This window comes from Coregonus lavaretus, assembly GCF_964263955.1.
Source record: "Coregonus lavaretus genome assembly, contig: HAP1_SCAFFOLD_612, whole genome shotgun sequence".
Lineage (NCBI taxonomy): Eukaryota > Metazoa > Chordata > Actinopteri > Salmoniformes > Salmonidae > Coregonus > Coregonus lavaretus.
Window position 1 is genome coordinate 255,401 of NW_028166842.1, and position 19,918 is coordinate 275,318.

At 37.8% G+C, this 19,918-nt stretch overlaps 1 long non-coding RNA gene across 1 annotated transcript; it reads left to right on the forward strand.

Annotated features, from left to right (window-relative positions):
• Positions 1–2,835: 2,835 nt before the first annotated feature.
• Positions 2,836–4,760, forward strand: LOC311114222. The gene is made up of 3 exons (XR_014611083.1): positions 2,836–3,339; positions 4,320–4,482; positions 4,574–4,760. It is a non-coding gene; the product is annotated as an uncharacterized lncRNA (long non-coding RNA).
• The last annotated feature ends 15,158 nt before the right edge of the window (positions 4,761–19,918 follow it).

Below are 19,918 nucleotides of genomic sequence, written 5' to 3' on the forward strand. Positions count from 1 at the left end.
TATATCTGAATATGTTGAAAAAATATATTGCCACTATTTTCACCACCAAAGAATAGCAGTGTGGTTTTAATAGGATTTGAATCTTTGCAGGCTGTCAGGCTGTCTAGTCACAGAGGAAGGCTGTGATTCTCTGGTCTCAGCTCTGAGGTCAAACCCCTCACACCTGAGAGAGCTGGATCTGAGTAACAATGACCTGAAGGATTCAGGAGTGAAGCTGCTCTCTGCTGGACTGGGGAATCCCCACTGTAAACTGGAGACTCTGAGGTCAGTATTCCTGTAGTTGGTCAACAAGTGAGAACTGTTCACCAGATCCACATGTGTTTACCAGGCACACATAGTCCACACCATATGTGTTTGGACAGTGAAGCTTACAGTTTTACATTTGGTGCTATGCTCCAGCATTTTGGATTTGAGATATAATGTTTCATATTAGGCGACAGTACAGAATGTCACCTTTTATTTGATGATATTTTCATACGTATCTGTGTTACTGTTTGGAAATGAAAGCACTTTATGTGTCTAGTTCTCCCATTTGAAAAAGTCGTAATAATTTGGACATATTCACTTATATTGTATTAAAGTAGTCATAAGTTTAGTATTTAGTCCAATATTCCTTACCTGCAGTGATTACATCAAGCTTGTGATTCTACAAACTTGTTGAAAACATCTGCAGTTTGTCTTGGTTGTGTTTTGGATGATGTTTTCCCCAATAGAAACTGAATGGTGAATAATGTCCTGTCATTTTGGAGTCACTTCACTTGTATTGTCAGTAAGAATAGAAGATGTTCCTGAACACTTCTACATTCATGTGGATGCTACCATGATTATGAATAATCATTAATGAATCATGAATGATGATGAATGAGAAAGTTACAGAGGAACAAGGATCATACCCCCTCTGTTATTGGTAATGGTGAGAGGTTAGCATGTTTTGTTGTAGCCTCTGTAACTTTCTCACTCATTATTATTCATGATTCATTCATAATTTTTCTTAATCATGGAATCATCAGGATTCAGTTAGTAGTGTTTAGAAACCTGTTATCTACTCACTTAGACAGAAAATTACTCCAGTCATCATCCACCATTCAGTTACTATTGGACAAAACATAACCCAAAACACAACCAAAACAAACTGCAAATGCAACCAACGAGTTTGGGACCAAATACTCAACTTTTGACTACTTTAATACACTATAAGTGAAATGGTCAGAATACTTATGACTTCGTCAAATAGGGGGACTAGATACATAAAGTGCTTTCATTTCTAAATGGTGAAACAGATATGTATTAAAATACCCTCAAATAAAAGGTGACATTATATACTGTCACCTCATATGAAACATTTGATCTCAAATCCAAAATGCTGGAGTATAGAGCCACATTTAAAATGTTAGCTTCACTGTCAAACTATATATGGTGTGGACTGTATACTCAATACAATCTAAATCTGATACCTCACTGTCTGTCTTTTGACTGAAACTGCTTTTTAAACTGCTCTGGTCAGTCTACTCAAATATTTGTAATATACATTTTTATCTCTACAAGCAATACTTTGATAATTTGTCATTTCTAATAATGATACATTAATTTATGAATATATATGGTAGGTTTCAGGACACTGATATATCTGAATATGTAGAAAAAATATACTGTCACTATTTTCACCACCAAAGAATAGCAGTGTGGTTTTAATATGATTTGACTCTTTGTAGGCTGTCAGGCTGTCTAGTCACAGAGGAAGGCTGTGCTTCTCTGGTATCAGCTCTGAAGTCAAACCCCTCACACCTGAGAGAGCTGGACCTGAGCTACAATCACCCAGGAGACTCAGGAGTCAGACTGCTCTCTGCTGGACTGGAGGATCCACACTGCAGACTGGAGAAACTCAAGTATGTAGAGGGTTTATGTCAATGTTCATATCAGACATGTTGGAGTTATCAGGCTAGTTAAGACAAACATTCTTACCACCACTTGGACTAAGTTATATAAAGACTGTGTGTGTGTGCGTGTGTGTGTGTGTGTGTGTGTGTGTGTGTGTGTGTCCAGTGCGTGGGTCCTGTGTGTGTGTGTGTGTGTGTGTGTGTGTGTGTGTGTGTGGGTCCAGTGCATGGGTCCTGTGTGTGTGTGTGTGTGTACTCGTTTTGGTGACATATGAAGACAATTTTATGACAACTCACCTTCAATGTCAGGACGCTCGGAAATATGAGGACATTTTTGGAGTCCTCATTTTTCCGAGCTCACTACAGTGTTCTAGACGACCATAGAATGCCCCTAAACCAAAAATCTGAAAAGTCTTTAAATGTCACAATCTCATGATTTGAAGTGTGTGTGTGTGTTTACGCTTTTTGCTCACCTGTGAATACGCCACCTAGTGGTCAGTTTTGGAACATTAACACACTTTAAACACACTTTAGTCACGTGACACACTTTAGTCACGTGACACACTTTAGTTACGTGACATATCCTGATTTTGTTTGAGCACACTTTCCAACTATTCAAGATAGATTTACTTGATTACACATAATACATGTCATCATAGTCAACTATAACTAAGCTTTGGATAAAAGCGTCTGCTAAATGGCATATTATTTATTTATTATCATAAAATCCCCCTAAATCCCTCAAATAAAAACGTAATTTAGCATCAATTAGCCAGATAAGCTAATGTTAGCAAATTAGCTGAAAGGAATGAAAAGGACTTTTGCCACTTGGAAAATTCAGAACTGGAAGAAGTGCAAGAGAAATGAAAGTAATACATTTATTTTTCTTCATTTACAACTAAAGAGATAGTTATTATCTAAGGTGTTCTTACATTTAAGTGTTCTTGACTACAAATGTTACTTAGCACTATCATGTTTTTCCATTTAAAGCCAAAGTGATGATATTGGTTGTTCAGTTCAGATAATGTTATTTGTAGAGTTTACAGTACTATACTTTTATAACAGTATTTATCTTTGAAGGTGTTAAGATTGCTTACTGTGCTTACTGTGAAAAGATTGCTATTGTGATTGCAGTTGCATAAGGTTTGCACTGATCGGTTAGCCTAATAAGCTAACCAGATACTGCATTAGTAAGAACATGAGCACGATATGACTAAAGGCAGACTAATACCATTTGATATATCCTTATTCGATTCAAATCAAGTATTAGTCTTTTCTGTATTTGTCTCGCTGACTTTTTGTCATCCAATGTAGATGTTTTCTAGTTGAGGAGCACATGGGCAATTGAAGAGCATGTCAAAACGAAGAGCCAGACTTAGTCCTGAGGCTGAGGCTATTCATTTTATTATTTCTGGAAGTGACAAGCCTTGTTATAAAGTCAAATGGATCAATGACTATAAAGGTATGTTATACACACACGCTACACTTATTGGGTCATACCATATTGGGATGTCATTTGAAACACATTCAAGTCTTACACAAGTGAAAAAATCACTGCGTACCGCTGCATTAGACACATACGGCTTTAACATCCAATTTCAGAAGTTATGTTGTGATTCTTTTGCAAGCAGTTGGGGGATGGGGAAAAAGATTCAAGATTTATGAACTACACCTCCCAACTTCTATTAGAATGTGTGATATTGGTGGTAATTTCCTTGGCCAGTCGGCAGACCGTTCGTGCTATGTGTGAAAGCCGGTAATGTGATTTAAATTCAAAAAATGTTTTTAACATTTGATCATAACAACCCCATCAATAAACGGAATGTAGAAGCATTTAAATGATAAAAATGTACAATACATGTGAATGATTCGTATCAGCGCGTAGAACAAATACGGCACCATTCAAGTTAACAGCGAAAATGCACCGCCGTGTAGGCCTACCGACAGAGAATCATGTTCACAACACGAGTGGGTGCGTAATCCCTGCCTGTGTGATTTGGGACTTTTTTGTGTACGCTAATGTCCTTAAATACAAAGTCTGCAATAAAGCGGTCTAAAGCGGGGAGTCAAAGGCAGACTCAGCGGTGCAAGTCACTGCAGGTCTAGCGGTGATAACTGCTGGAACCTTACCTGGGATCACATCTCTTTTTGCCCCGCTTTAACGCCATTGTTTCGGCTTTTCAGTTTTTAGCTGTAGATCTGTCATTAAATCCAACATAAAATACGTCTCCTCGTGATTTTCATAGTTTTCAGACCAAATTTATTTTTAATGTTGACACCTTTTTGGGTCCTTACCAGTTTGCACCCCTGCAATGGATCTTTCCCCTAAATATTAAATCATACACATTGATAAGCAGGCTAAATGGGTCTGATCATCTGCAATTCATTAACCTAATTTGAACTGTATTACTTGATACTAAGTTCTTAACTTTGTTGTATCAGGACGTGGTGTATTTGCCTCAGCACCAATTGAAAAGGGATCCTTTGTCCTCGAGTACCGTGGGGAGTTTATATCGCAATATGAATGGGACAAGAGGCAGGGGAAGTATACGGAAAAGCAAAATGCTTTCTTGTTTGATTTTGAATGGAACAATGGCTCATGGTGGTAAGTAAAGCCCTATAAGACATCAGTTAATCTCTATATGTTTATATGTTTTGTGGAGAAAACGTAAATCTGTTTCCCTCTTCAATTTTAGCATAGATGCATCCTGCGAAGACGGTTCACTGGGGCGGCTGGTAAATGATGCCCACAGGTCACCAAATTGCAAAATGAAAAAGATGACAGTCCAATGTAAACCTCATCTTTGCTTGTTTGCTATTGAAAACATTCAAGCAGAGAGTGAAATAACCTATGATTATGGAGAATCTCAGTGGCCATGGCGTGCTCTGGTAAGTACATCTGCTTTAATATATTATAATGTATAGGATCTGTCAAAGAATTATAAAATATATAAATACATGTCCCTTCTTGCATGTATTTTGTCACCGCTTTATATACACTGCTCAAAAAAATAAAGGGAACACTTAAACAACACAATGTAACTCCAAGTCAATCACACTTCTGTGAAATCAAACTGTCCACTTAGGAAGCAACAATGATTGACAATACATTTCACATGCTGTTGTGCAAATGGAATAGACAACAGGTGGAAATTATAGGCAATTAGCAAGACACCCCCAATAAAGAAGTGGTTCTGCAGGTGGTGACCACAGACCACTTCTCAGTTCCTATGCTTCCTGGCTGATGTTTTGGTCACTTTTGAATGCTGGCGGTGCTTTCACTCTAGTGGTAGCATGAGACGGAGTCTACAACCCACACAAGTGGCTCAGGTAGTGCAGCTCATCCAGGATGGCACATCAATGCGAGCTGTGGCAAGAAGGTTTGCTGTGTCTGTCAGCGTAGTGTCCAGAGCATGGAGGCGCTTCCAGGAGACAGGCCAGTACATCAGGAGACGTGGAGGAGGCCGTAGGAGGGCAACAACCCAGCAGCAGGACCTCTACCTCCGCCTTTGTGCTAGGAGGAGCAGGAGGAGCACTGCCAGAGCCCTGCAAAATGACCTCCAGCAGACCACAAATGTGCATGTGTCTGCTCAAACGGTCAGAAACAGACTCCATGAGGGTGGTATGAGGGCCCGACGTCCACAGGTGGGGGTTGTGCTTACAGCCCAACACCGTGCAGGACGTTTAGCATTTGCCAGAAAACACCAAGATTGGCAAATTCGCCACTGGCGCCCTGTGCTCTCGCAGGTTCACACTGAGCACAGGTGACAGACGTGACAGAGTCTGGAGACGCCGTGGAGAACGTTCTGCTGCCTGCAACATCCTCCAGCATGACCGGTTTGGCGGTGGGTCAGTCATGGTGTGGGGTGGCATTTCTTTGGGGGGCCGCACAGCCCTCCATGTGCTCGCCAGAGGTAGCCTGACTGCCATTAGGTACTGAGATGAGATCCTCAGACCCCTTGTGAGACCATATGCTGGTGCGGTTGGCCCTGGGTTCCTCCTAATGCAAGACAATGCTAGACCTCATGTGGCTGGAGTGTGTCAGCAGTTCCTGCAAGAGGAAGGCATTGATGCTATGGACTGGCCCGCCCGTTCCCCAGACCTGAATCCAATTGAGCACATCTGTGACATCATGTCTCGCTCCATCCACCAACGCCACGTTGCACCACAGACTGTCCAGGAGTTGGCGGATGCTTTAGTCCAGGTCTGGGAGGAGATCCCTCAGGAGACCATCCGCCACCTCATCAGGAGCATGCCCAGGCATTGTAGGGAGGTCATACAGGCACGTGGAGGCCACACACACTACTGAGCCTCATTTTGACTTGTTTTAAGGACATTACATCAAAGTTGGATCAGCCTGTAGTGTGGTTTTCCACTTTAATTTTGAGGGTGAATCCAAATCCAGACCTCCATGGTTTGACAAATTTGATTTCCATTGATAATTTTTGTGTGATTTTGTTGTCAGCACATTCAACTATGTAAAGAAAAAAGTATTTAATAAGATTATTTCATTCATTCAGATCTAGGATGTGTTGTTTAAGTGTTCCCTTTATTTTTTTGAGCAGTGTATATACACTGATGATTTTCTCAGTTTTAATTAAATAGATTATAATACAGAATATTTATTGTTGTATTTTGTTGCAGACACCAAGTGACAAGATCCCAGCTCAACCTTCAGCAGACCCAGAAGTGAGACAGAAACCCACTTCATCCTTCCAACAGGTTATTACACATTTATTGTACATCTTTTCTATTTAAATTAAATTAATGTCTCAGTTCATTCCAATATATAAATTAAATGCCTTTTTACTGTATTACAACCAACTTTTTTTGTAAAATGATCACAATATCAACATCCCGTAACTTGTTTCGATATCATAGCGTAAACAAAATTAGCCCGACCATTTGACAGAACTAACCGCCCCTCAAAACATAAAATTAATCTTTATTCTCTCTAATGCCTATATTTTTTGGGGGGGAGGGCAATGTTTTTGCCCATTTAACATACAGTGAGGGAAAAAAGTATTTGATCCCCTGCTGATTTTGTACGTTTGCCCACTGACAAAGAAATGATCAGTCTATAATTTTAATGGTAGGTTTATTTGAACAGTGAGAGACAGAATAACAACAAAAAAATCCAGAAGAACCTATGTCAAAAATGTTATAAATTCGTTTGCATTTTAATGAGGGAAATAAGTATTTGACCTCCTCTCAATCAGAAAGATATCTGGCTCCCAGGTGTCTTTTATACAGGTAACGAGCTGAGATTAGGATCACACTCTTAAAGGGAGTGCTCCTAATCTCAGCTTGTTACCTGTATAAAAGACACCTGTCCACAGAAGCAATCAACCAATCAGATTCCAAACTCTCCACCATGGCCAAGACCAAAGAGCACTCCAAGATGTCAGGGACAAGATTGTAGACCTACACAAGGCTGGAATGGGCTACAAGACCATCGCTAGCAGCTTGGTGAGAAGGTGACAACAGTTGGTGTGATTATTCGCAAATGGAAGAAACACAAAATATCTGTCAATCTCCCTCGGCCTGGGGCTCCATGCAAGATCTCACCTTGTGGAGTTGCAATGATCATGAGAATGGTGAGGAATGAGTCCGGAACTACACGGGAGGATCTTGTCAATGATCTCAAGGCAGCTGGGACCATAGTCACCAAGAAAACAATTGGTAACACACTACGCCGTGAAGGACTGCAGCGCCCGCAAGGTCCCCCTGCTCAAGAAAGCACATATACAGGCCCGTCTGAAGTTTGCCAATGAACATCTCAATGATTCAGAGGAGAACTGGGTGAAAGTGTTGTGGTCAGATGAGACCAAAATGGAGCTCTTTGGCATCAACTCAATTCGCCGTGTTTGGAGGAGGAGGAATGCTGCCTATGACCCCATGAACACCATCCCCACCATCAAACATGGAGGTGGAAACATTATGCTTTGCGGGTGTTTTTCTGCTAAGGGGACAGGACAACTTCACCACATCAAAGGGAAGATGGACGAGGCCATGTACCGTCAAATCTTGGGTGAGAACCTCCTTCCCTCAGCCAGGGCATTGAAAATGGGTCGTGGATGGGTATTCCAGCATGAAAATGACCCAAAACACACGGCCAAGGCAACAAAGGATTGGCTCAAGAAGAAGCACATTAAGGTCCTGGAGTGGCCTAGCCAGTCTCCAGACCTTAATCCCATAGAAAATCTGTGGAGGGAGCTGAAGGTTCGAGTTGCCAAACGTCAGGCTCGAAACCTTAATGACTTGGAGAAGATCTGCAAAGAGGAGTGAGACAAAATCCCTCCTGAGATGTGTGCAAACCTGGTGGCCAACTACAAGAAACGTCTGACCTCTGTGATTGCCAACAAGGGTTTTGCCACCAAATACTAAGTCATGTTTTGCAGAGGGGTCAAATACTTATTTCTCTCATTAAAATGCAAATCAATTTATAACATTTTTGACATGCGTTTTTCTGGATTTTTTTTTTGTTATTCTGTCTCTCACTGTTCAAATAAACTTACCATTAAAATTATAGACTGATCATGTCTTTATCAGTGGGCAAACATACAAAATCAGCAGGGGATCAAATACTTTTTTCCCTCACTGTACTTATCAATTTGCGTGATTTAATTTATATGGCAGTAGATCCATTTACATTACTTTTCAGGTTGTGAGCTTTCTTTGACCACAAAAGGATAACTCGAAGTCAGGAACCTTGACTCTAGAAGTGTTCAGTCGTCATGTCCTCATTTCGTACTTAGTCTGTTCAAGACGTAAATGTGTTTCAGATGACGTCCCGATATGGAATGACCCAACCAGAGTAGAGTGTGTGTTTTACACGATCCTCATATTGTTGGTTAGCAGATATTGTACAGTTTTAACCATTTCTATAGAGTCTTGTATAAAAAGCCCAGATCCACATATGAATTATCTTTCCTAACATCTGTGGTCAGTGCAGCCCTTGACCTCAGCAATGAGTCTCACCCCAAAGGCGATTATGATAGACAGGTGGTAGGAATATATTGTGACTGAACTGAGTATGATCATTAGTTTACTAATTAGATTTGATCTATATTATAAAACACAATATTTTTGACATGTTATTGTTGTATTTCGTTGCAGACACCAAGTGACAAGATCCCAGCTCAACCTTCAGCAGACCCAGAAGTGAGACAGAAATCCACTTCATCCTTCCAACAGGTTATTACACATTTATTGTAGATATTTTCTATTTAAATTAAATTGATGTCTCAGCTCATTCCAATATATAAATTACATGGCTTTTTACTGTATTACAACCAACTTTTTGTGTAAAATGTTCACAATATTAACATCCCATAACTTGTTTCGATATCATTGCGTAAACAAAATAAGCCCGACCATTTGACAGAACTAACCGCCCCTCAAAACATAAAATTAATCTTAATCTCTCTAATGCCTATGTTTGTTTGTTTTTTGGGCAATGTTTTTGCCCATTTAACATACTTCTTATCAATTTGCGTGATTTAATTGATATGGCAGTAGATCCATTTACATTACTTTTCAGGTTGTGAGCTTTATTTGACCACAAAAGGATAACTCAAAGTCAGGAACCTTGACTCTAGATGTGTTCAGTCGTCATGTCCTCATTTCGTACTTAGTCTGTTCAAGACGTAAATGTGTTTCAGATGACGTCCCGATATGGTATGACCCAACCAGAGTAGAGTGTGTGTGTTACACGGTCCTCATATTGTTGGTTAGCAGATATTGTACAGTTTTAACCATTTCTATAGAGTCTTGTATAAAAAGCCCAGATCCACATATGAATTATCTTTCCTAACATCTGTGGTCAATGCAGCCCTTGACCACAGCAATGAGTGTCACCCCAAAGGCGATTATGATAGACAGGTGGTAGGAATATATTGTGACTGAACTGAGTACAATCATTAGTTTACTAATTAGATATGATCTATATTATATAACACAATATTTCTGACATGTTATTGTTGTATTTCGTTGCAGACACCAAGTGACAAGATCCCAGCTCAACCTTCAGCAGACCCAGAAGTGAGACAGAAATCCACTTCATCCTTCCAACAGGTTATTACACACTTATTGTAGATATTTTCTATTTAAATTAAATTGATGTCTCAGTTCATTCCAATATATAAATTACATGGCTTTTTACTGTATTACAACCAACTTTTTGTGTAAAATGTTCACAATATCAACATCCCGTAACTTGTTTCGATATCATTGCGTAAACAAAATAAGCCCGACCATTTGACAGAACTAACCGCCCCTCAAAACATAAAATTAATCTTAATCTCTCTAATGCCTATGTTTGTTTGTTTTTTGGGCAATGTTTTTGCCCATTTAACATACTTCTTATCAATTTGCGTGATTTAATTGATATGGCAGTAGATCCATTTACATTACTTTTAAGGTTGTGAGCTTTCTTTGACCACAAAAGGATAACTCAAAGTCAGGAACCTTGACTCTAGATGTGTTCAGTCGTCATGTCCTCATTTCGTACTTAGTCTGTTCAAGACGTAAATGTGTTTCAGATGACGTCCCGATATGGTATGACCCAACCAGAGTAGAGTGTGTGTGTTACACGGTCCTCATATTGTTGGTTAGCAGATATTGTACAGTTTTAACCATTTCTATAGAGTCTTGCATAAAAAGCCCAGATCCACATATGAATTATCATTCCTAACATCTGTGGTCAATGCAGCCCTTGACCTCAGCAATGAGTCTCACCCCAAAGGCGATTATGATAGACAGGTGGTAGGAATATATTGTGACTGAACTGAGTATGATCATTAGTTTACTAATTAGATATGATCTATATTATATAACACAATATTTCTGACATGTTATTGTTGTATTTTGTTGCAGACACCAAGTGACAAGATCCCAGCTCAACCTTCAGCAGACCCAGAAGTGAGACAGAAATCCACTTCATCCTTCCAACAGGTTATTAAACATTTATTGTAGATATTTTCTATTTAAATTAAATTGATGTCTCAGTTCATTCCAATATATAAATTAAATGGCTTTTTACTGTATTACAACCAACTTTTTGTGTAAAATGTTCACAATATTAACATCCCGTAACTTGTTTCGATATCATTGCGTAAACAAAATAAGCCCGACCATTTGACAGAACTAACCGCCCCTCAAAACATAAAATTAATCTTTACTCTCTCTAATGCCTGTTTTTTTTTTTTGGGGGGGGGGTGGCAATGTTTTTGCCCATTTAACATACTTCTTATCAATTTGCGTGATTTAATTGATATGGCAGTAGATCCATTTACATTACTTTTAAGGTTGTGAGCTTTCTTTGACCACAAAAGGATAACTCAATGTCAGGAACCTTGACTCTAGATGTGTTCAGTCGTCATGTCCTCATTTCGTACTTAGTCTGTTCAAGACGTAAATGTGTTTCAGATGACGTCCCGATATGGTATGACCCAACCAGAGTAGAGTGTGTGTGTTACACGGTCCTCATATTGTTGGTTAGCAGATATTGTACAGTTTTAACCATTTCTATAGAGTCTTGTATAAAAAGCCCAGATCCACATATGAATTATCTTTCCTAACATCTGTGGTCAATGCAGCCCTTGACCACAGCAATGAGTGTCACCCCAAAGGCGATTATGATAGACAGGTGGTAGGAATATATTGTGACTGAACTGAGTACAATCATTAGTTTACTAATTAGATATGATCTATATTATATAACACAATATTTCTGACATGTTATTGTTGTATTTCGTTGCAGACACCAAGTGACAAGATCCCAGCTCAACCTTCAGCAGACCCAGAAGTGAGACAGAAATCCACTTCATCCTTCCAACAGGTTATTACACACTTATTGTAGATATTTTCTATTTAAATTAAATTGATGTCTCAGTTCATTCCAATATATAAATTACATGGCTTTTTACTGTATTACAACCAACTTTTTGTGTAAAATGTTCACAATATCAACATCCCGTAACTTGTTTCGATATCATTGCGTAAACAAAATAAGCCCGACCATTTGACAGAACTAACCGCCCCTCAAAACATAAAATTAATCTTAATCTCTCTAATGCCTATGTTTGTTTGTTTTTTGGGCAATGTTTTTGCCCATTTAACATACTTCTTATCAATTTGCGTGATTTAATTGATATGGCAGTAGATCCATTTACATTACTTTTAAGGTTGTGAGCTTTCTTTGACCACAAAAGGATAACTCAAAGTCAGGAACCTTGACTCTAGATGTGTTCAGTCGTCATGTCCTCATTTCGTACTTAGTCTGTTCAAGACGTAAATGTGTTTCAGATGACGTCCCGATATGGTATGACCCAACCAGAGTAGAGTGTGTGTGTTACACGGTCCTCATATTGTTGGTTAGCAGATATTGTACAGTTTTAACCATTTCTATAGAGTCTTGCATAAAAAGCCCAGATCCACATATGAATTATCATTCCTAACATCTGTGGTCAATGCAGCCCTTGACCTCAGCAATGAGTCTCACCCCAAAGGCGATTATGATAGACAGGTGGTAGGAATATATTGTGACTGAACTGAGTATGATCATTAGTTTACTAATTAGATATGATCTATATTATATAACACAATATTTCTGACATGTTATTGTTGTATTTTGTTGCAGACACCAAGTGACAAGATCCCAGCTCAACCTTCAGCAGACCCAGAAGTGAGACAGAAATCCACTTCATCCTTCCAACAGGTTATTAAACATTTATTGTAGATATTTTCTATTTAAATTAAATTGATGTCTCAGTTCATTCCAATATATAAATTAAATGGCTTTTTACTGTATTACAACCAACTTTTTGTGTAAAATGTTCACAATATTAACATCCCGTAACTTGTTTCGATATCATTGCGTAAACAAAATAAGCCCGACCATTTGACAGAACTAACCGCCCCTCAAAACATAAAATTAATCTTTACTCTCTCTAATGCCTGTTTTTTTTTTTTGGGGGGGGGGTGGCAATGTTTTTGCCCATTTAACATACTTCTTATCAATTTGCGTGATTTAATTGATATGGCAGTAGATCCATTTACATTACTTTTAAGGTTGTGAGCTTTCTTTGACCACAAAAGGATAACTCAATGTCAGGAACCTTGACTCTAGATGTGTTCAGTCGTCATGTCCTCATTTCGTACTTAGTCTGTTCAAGACGTAAATGTGTTTCAGATGACGTCCCGATATGGTATGACCCAACCAGAGTAGAGTGTGTGTGTTACAAGGTCCTCATATTGTTGGTTAGCAGATATTGTACAGTTTTAACCATTTCTATAGAGTCTTGCATAAAAAGCCCAGATCCACATATGAATTATCTTTCCTAACATCTGTGGTCAATGCAGCCCTTGACCACAGCAATGAGTCTCACCCCAAAGGCGATTATGATAGACAGGTGGTAGGAATATATTGTGACTGAACTGAGTACCATCATTAGTTTACTAATTAGATATGATCTATATTATATAACACAATATTTCTGACATGTTATTGTTGTATTTCGTTGCAGACACCAAGTGACAAGATCCCAGCTCAACCTTCAGCAGACCCAGAAGTGAGACAGAAATCCACTTCATCCTTCCAACAGGTTATTACACATTTATTGTAGATATTTTCTATTTACATTAAATTGATGTCTCAGTTCATTCCAATATATAAATTAAATGGCTTTTTACTGTATTACAACCAACTTTTTGTGTAAAATGTTCACAATATCAACATCCCGTAACTTGTTTCGATATCATTGCGTAAACAAAATTAGCCCGACCATTTGACAGAACTAACCGCCCCTCAAAACATAAAATTAATCTTTATTCTCTCTAATGCCTATGTTTGTTTGTTTTTTGGGCAATGTTTTTGCCCATTTAACATACTTCTTATCAATTTGCGTGATTTAATTGATATGGCAGTAGATCCATTTACATTACTTTTAAGGTTGTGAGCTTTCTTTGACCACAAAAGGATAACTCAATGTCAGGAACCTTGACTCTAGATGTGTTCAGTCGTCAGGTCCTCATTTCGTACTTAGTCTGTTCAAGACGTAAATGTGTTTCAGAGAACGTCCCGATATGGTATGACCCAACCAGAGTAGAGTGTGTGTGTTACACGGTCCTCATATTGTTGGTTAGCAGATATTGTACAGTTTTAACCATTTCTATAGAGTCTTGCATAAAAAGCCCAGATCCACATATTAATTATCTTTCCTAACATCTGTGGTCAATGCAGCCCTTGACCACAGCAATGAGTCTCACCCCAAAGGCGATTATGATAGACAGGTGGTAGGAATATATTGTGACTGAACTGAGTACAATCATTAGTTTACTAATTAGATATGATCTATATTATATAACACAATATTTCTGACATGTTATTGTTGTATTTCGTTGCAGACACCAAGTGACAAGATCCCAGCTCAACCTTCAGCAGACCCAGAAGTGAGACAGAAATCCACTTCAAACTTCCAACAGGTTATTACACATTTATTGTAGATATTTTCTATTTAAATTAAATTGATGTCTCAGTTCATTCCAATATATAAATTAAATGGCTTTTTACTGTATTACAACCAACTTTTTGTGTAAAACGTTCACAATATCAACATCCCGTAACTTGTTTCGATATCATTGCATAAACAAAATTAGCCCAACCATTTGACAGAACTAACCGCCCCTCAAAACATAAAATTAATCTTTATTCTCTCTAATGCCTATGTTTGTTTGTTTTTTGGGCAATGTTTTTGCCCATTTAACATACTTCTTATCAATTTGCGTGATTTAATTTATATAGCAGTAGATCCATTTACATTACTTTTAAGGTTGTGAGCTTTCTTTGACCACAAAAGGATAACTCAAAGTCAGGAACCTGGACTCTAGATGTGTTCAGTCGTCAGGTCCTCATTTCGTACTTAGTCTGTTCAAGACGTAAATGTGTTTCAGATGACGTCCCGATATGGTATGACCCAACCAGAGTAGAGTGTGTGTGTTACACGGTCCTCATATTGTTTGTTAGCAGATATTGTACAGTTTTAACCATTTCTATAGAGTCTTGCATAAAAAGCCCAGATCCACATATTAATTGTCTTTCCTAACATCTGTGGTCAATGCAGCCCTTGACCACAGCAATGAGTCTCACCCCAAAGGCGATTATGATAGACAGGTGGTAGGAATATATTGTGACTGAACTGAGTACAATCATTAGTTTACTAATTAGATATGATCTATATTATATAACACAATATTTCTGACATGTTATTGTTGTATTTCGTTGCAGACACCAAGTGACAAGATCCCAGCTCAACCTTCAGCAGACCCAGAAGTGAGACAGAAATCCACTTCATCCTTCCAACAGGTTATTACACATTTATTGTAGATATTTTCTATTTACATTAAATTGATGTCTCAGTTCATTCCAATATATAAATTAAATGGCTTTTTACTGTATTACAACCAACTTTTTGTGTAAAATGTTCACAATATCAACATCCCGTAACTTGTTTCGATATCATTGCGTAAACAAAATTAGCCCGACCATTTGACAGAACTAACCGCCCCTCAAAACATAAAATTAATCTTTATTCTCTCTAATGCCTATGTTTGTTTGTTTTTTGGGCAATGTTTTTGCCCATTTAACATACTTCTTATCAATTTGCGTGATTTAATTTATATGGCAGTAGATCCATTTACATTACTTTTAAGGTTGTGAGCTTTCTTTGACCACAAAAGGATAACTCAATGTCAGGAACCTTGACTCTAGATGTGTTCAGTCGTCAGGTCCTCATTTCGTACTTAGTCTGTTCAAGACGTAAATGTGTTTCAGATGACGTCCCGATATGGTATGACCCAACCAGAGTAGAGTGTGTGTGTTACACGGTCCTCATATTGTTGGTTAGCAGATATTGTACAGTTTTAACCATTTCTATAGAGTCTTGCATAAAAAGCCCAGATCCACATATGAATTATCTTTCCTAACATCTGTGGTCAATGCAGCCCTTGACCACAGCAATGAGTCTCACCCCAAAGGCAATTATGATAGACAGGTGGTAGGAATATATTGTGACTGAACTGAGTACAATCATTAGTTTACTAATTAGATATGATCTATATTATATAACACAATATTTCTGACATGTTATTGTTGTATTTCGTTGCAGACACCAAGTGACAAGATCCCAGCTCAACCTTCAGCAGACCCAGAAGTGAGACAGAAATCCACTTCATCCTTCCAACAGGTTATTACACATTTATTGTTGATATTTTCTATTTACATTAAATTGATGTCTCAGTTCATTCCAATATATAAATTAAATGGCTTTTTACTGTATTACAACCAACTTTTTGTGTAAAATGTTCACAATATCAACATCCCGTAACTTGTTTCGATATCATTGCGTAAACAAAATTAGCCTGACCATTTGACAGAACTAACCGCCCCTCAAAACATAAAATTAATCTTTATTCTCTCTAATGCCTATGTTTGTTTGTTTTTTGGGCAATGTTTTTGCCCATTTAACATACTTCTTATCAATTTCCGTGATTTAATTTATATGGCAGTAGATCCATTTACATTACTTTTAAGGTTGTGAGCTTTCTTTGACCACAAAAGGATAACTCAATGTCAGGAACCTTGACTCTAGATGTGTTCAGTCGTCAGGTCCTCATTTCGTACTTAGTCTGTTCAAGACGTAAATGTGTTTCAGATGACGTCCCGATATGGTATGACCCAACCAGAGTAGAGTGTGTGTGTTACACGGTCCTCATATTGTTGGTTAGCAGATATTGTACAGTTTTAACCATTTCTATAGAGTCTTGCATAAAAAGCCCAGATCCACATATGAATTATCTTTCCTAACATCTGTGGTCAATGCAGCCCTTGACCTCAGCAATGAGTCTCACCCCAAAGGCGATTATGATAGACAGGTGGTAGGAATATATTGTGACTGAACTGAGTACAATCATTAGTTTACTAATTAGATATGATCTATATTATATAACACAATATTTCTGACATGTTATTGTTGTATTTCGTTGCAGACACCAAGTGACAAGATCCCAGCTCAACCTTCAGCAGACCCAGAAGTGAGACAGAAATCCACTTCATCCTTCCAACAGGTTATTACACATTTATTGTAGATATTTTCTATTTAAATTAAATTGATGTCTCAGTTCATTCCAATATATAAATTAAATGGCTTTTTACTGTATTACAACCAACTTTTTGTTTAAAACGTTCACAATATCAACATCCCGTAACTTGTTTCGATATCATTGCATAAACAAAATTAGCCCAACCATTTGACAGAACTAACCGCCCCTCAAAACATAAAATTAATCTTTATTCTCTCTAATGCCTATGTTTGTTTGTTTTTTGGGCAATGTTTTTGCCCATTTAACATACTTCTTATCAATTTGCGTGATTTAATTTATATAGCAGTAGATCCATTTACATTACTTTTAAGGTTGTGAGCTTTCTTTGACCACAAAAGGATAACTCAAAGTCAGGAACCTGGACTCTAGATGTGTTCAGTCGTCAGGTCCTCATTTCGTACTTAGTCTGTTCAAGACGTAAATGTGTTTCAGATGACGTCCCGATATGGTATGACCCAACCAGAGTAGAGTGTGTGTGTTACACGGTCCTCATATTGTTGGTTAGCAGATATTGTACAGTTTTAACCATTTCTATAGAGTCTTGCATAAAAAGCCCAGATCCACATATGAATTATCTTTCCTAACATCTGTGGTCAATGCAGCCCTTGACCACAGCAATGAGTCTCACCCCAAAGGTGATTATGATAGACAGGTGGTAGGAATATATTGTGACTGAACTGACTACAATCATTAGTTTACTAATTAGATATGATCTATATTATATAACACAATATTTCTGACATGTTATTGTTGTATTTCGTTGCAGACACCAAGTGACAAGATCCCAGCTCAACCTTCAGCAGACCCAGAAGTGAGACAGAAATCCACTTCATCCTTCCAACAGGTTATTACACATTTATTGTAGATATTTTCTATTTAAATTAAATTGATGTCTCAGTTCATTCCAATATATAAATTAAATGGCTTTTTACTGTATTACAACCAACTTTTTGCGTAAAATGTTCACAATATCAACATCCCGTAACTTGTTTCGATATCATTGCATAAACAAAATTAGCCCAAACATTTGACAGAACTAACCGCCCCTCAAAACATAAAATTAATCTTTATTCTCTCTAATGCCTATGTTTGTTTGTTTTTTGGGCAATGTTTTTGCCCATTTAACATACTTCTTATCAATTTGCGTGATTTAATTTATATGGCAGTAGATCCAATTACATTACTTTTAAGGTTGTGAGCTTTCATTGACCACAAAAGGATAACTCAAAGTAGGAACCTTGACTCTAGATGTGTTCAGTCGTCAGGTCCTCATTTCCTACTTAGTCTGTTCAAGACGTAAATGTGTTTCAGTTGACGTCCCGATATGGTATGACCCAACCAGAGTAGAGTGTGTGTGTTACACGGTCCTCATATTGTTGGTTAGCAGATATTGTACAGTTTTAACCATTTCTATAGAGTCTTGCATAAAAAGCCCAGATCCACATATGAATTATCTTTCCTAACATCTGTGGTCAATGCAGCCCTTGACCATGGCAATGAGTCTCACCCCAAAGGCGATTATGATAGACAGGTGGTAGGAATATATTGTGACTGAACTGAGTACAATCATTAGTTTACTAATTAGATATGATCTATATTATATAACACAATATTTCTGACATGTTATTGTTGTATTTCGTTGCAGACACCAAGTGACAAGATCCCAGCTCAACCTTCAGCAGACCCAGAAGTGAGACAGAAATCCACTTCATCCTTCCAACAGGTTATTACACATTTATTGTAGATATTTTCTATTTACATTAAATTGATGTCTCAGTTCATTCCAATATATAAATTAAATGGCTTTTTACTGTATTACAACCAACTTTTTGTGTAAAACGTTCACAATATCAACATCCCGTAACTTGTTTCGATATCATTGCATAAACAAAATTAGCCCAACCATTTGACAGAACTAACCGCCCCTCAAAACATAAAATTAATCTTTATTCTCTCTAATGCCTATGTTTGTTTGTTTTTTGGGCAATGTTTTTGCCCATTTAACATACTTCTTATCAATTTGCGTGATTTAATTTATATAGCAGTAGATCCATTTACATTACTTTTAAGGTTGTGAGCTTTCTTTGACCACAAAAGGATAACTCAAAGTCAGGAACCTGGACTCTAGATGTGTTCAGTCGTCAGGTCCTCATTTCGTACTTAGTCTGTTCAAGACGTAAATGTGTTTCAGATGACGTCCCGATATGGTATGACCCAACCAGAGTAGAGTGTGTGTGTTACACGGTCCTCATATTGTTGGTTAGCAGATATTGTACAGTTTTATCCATTTCTATAGAGTCTTGCATAAAAAGCCCGGATCCACATATGAATTATCTTTCCTAACATCTGTGGTCAATGCAGCCCTTGACCACAGCAATGAGTCTCACCCCAAAGGTGATTATGATAGACAGGTGGTAGGAATATATTGTGACTGAACTGAGTACAATCATTAGTTTACTAATTAGATATGATCTATATTATATAACACAATATTTCTGATATGTTATTGTTGTATTTCGTTGCAGACACCAAGTGACAAGATCCCAGCTCAACCTTCAGCAGACCCAGAAGTGAGACAGAAATCCACTTCATCCTTCCAACAGGTTATTACACATTTATTGTAGATATTTTCTATTTAAATTAAATTGATGTCTCAGTTCATTCCAATATATAAATTAAATGGCTTTTTACTGTATTACAACCAACTTTTTGCGTAAAATGTTCACAATATCAACATCCCGTAACTTGTTTCGATATCATTGCATAAACAAAATTAGCCCAAACATTTGACAGAACTAACCGCCCCTCAAAACATAAAATTAATCTTTATTCTCTCTAATGCCTATGTTTGTTTGTTTTTTGGGCAATGTTTTTGCCCA